Genomic DNA, 1,924 nt, shown 5'->3' on the forward strand with positions numbered 1-1,924 from the left:
CAGTGTGAGATATAAGACTGTTTGGGGAAAATTAAACAGCAAAGCAACATAAACTCTGTCTTTAAGTTTCAAGGGCTACTCACTAATCAAAGCTCAATACCTAAAACTTTACTTTAGGTACTGTTTCCCTAAAGGGCAACTGGTTGCCCTCAGAAAGACACGAGAAAGAAGATACTGAGGGTCAAACTGGAATTTAAGCAAAACATAACAAACCTTGTCTTCTCTCTACTCCCTTTTAAAGAAGTAAAGAAGTTGTTTTCTGGGGGGAGAGTGCACACACACATACACACATACACAAAGTTGTTTCTATGATAGCTCTCAGCCACTGTTGAAGTTTATCTTATTGAGGAAGATAATCTCCAATTTTCATTAGAGTTTTAAATTTCGTTCTATTAAGACTATCATAGGTAATTGTTACTAGTGTTTATCACTAGTCCAAGGATAATTCGATGATGAGTTATGATGGTGATCAACTTTTAAAATTTAAATAGTGAGAAAAATAAGCAAAAGAGAAATAGATTTTGCTAGCAGATGATTCCAGATATTTTCCCCATAAGACTCACTGCATCCAATGGGATTGGAAGGAAATAATATAACTGAAAATTTCAGGTATCATGAAAATTTAAATCTAAAAAATTAACAGGCAAAGAAACATCTTGGAGAAAATGTTTTTGTCCTAGAGATTAGAAAACTATTAATGCAATCTATATATTTCATATAGGAGCAAATCAATAAAATGTGAATTAGTGGAAAGATCTATCCTCATTTTACGGATGAAAAAGCAAGCCTCAAGTAAGTAATCTCACTGAGGTAAACCACCTACTGAAGAGCAGAACTAGAGTTTAAAGTAATCGCAAAGCATATTCTCACTCTGTTTTACATAGTTTTATCACAGATAAACATTCACTATTGTGTCTTTTTAAAAGCACTTTCCGAAGAATCACAGATGACAACGGCAGGACAATTATTTTCAGTAGATGGTGTGATGGTTAATATTATGGATCCACTTGGCTGGGCCACAGTGCCCAGATATTTGGTCAAACAGCATTCTGAATGTTTCTGCAAAGGTCATTTTTGGAGATGTTAACATTTAAATCAGTGGACACCGATTGAGTAAAGCAGATTATGTTTCATAATATGGTTGGGCCTCATCCAATCAGTTAAAGTCTTCAGGAGAACAGAGACCGACCACCCTTGAGCAAGAACGAATTCTGCGAGCAGTCTGCCTCTGGACTTAAACTGCAGCTCTTGTTTGAGTCTCTAGCCTGCCAAACTACTCTGCAGATTTTGCATTTACCAAGCCTCCACAATTGCATGAACCAATTCCTTAAAATAATTCTCTCTGTTTACATACACCTATGCATCCTGTTGGTTCTGTTTCTCTGGAGAATCCTGACTAATACAGATGGGAAACAAAAATAGAAATAGGAAATGGTGTGAAGAACAAAAAGTATATGGAAAGAAGTACAGATATGGAGGACGTAGTATGAGTCTGAAAATATCTTTGGTTTGGGTTCCAAAAGGATCCCACTCCTACCCTCAGAAACAAACAAACAAACAAACAAACAAAAACAAAAAAAACCACACCACCACCACCTCTAGGTAGAGTGTAAGTTTGATATGAATACCTAGTGACATTTTATTGATGGTTTCTTGCACAATGAAATGATCAAACCCTTCGTTTTTAAGACACATAAAATTTGCTTTCCTTTCAGAAAACATCTAGGTTCACATATAGCTTAAGATTAAAAATACCTACAAAACGTTTTTCCTGGAATACTTTTTGAGCCCAATATGTATGAATGAATATGCGTGTATGTGAACATATGGAAATGATAATTAGCTAAGTAGGTAAACGTGGAAGTTGGGAAAAATGCATCTTCTGTGATACATATTTCACAAAGCCTTCTATTTTTATGAAATG

The sequence above is a fragment of the Propithecus coquereli genome, unplaced genomic scaffold (assembly GCF_000956105.1).
Source record: "Propithecus coquereli isolate 6110/MARCELLA unplaced genomic scaffold, Pcoq_1.0 Scaffold174, whole genome shotgun sequence".
NCBI lineage: Eukaryota > Metazoa > Chordata > Mammalia > Primates > Indriidae > Propithecus > Propithecus coquereli.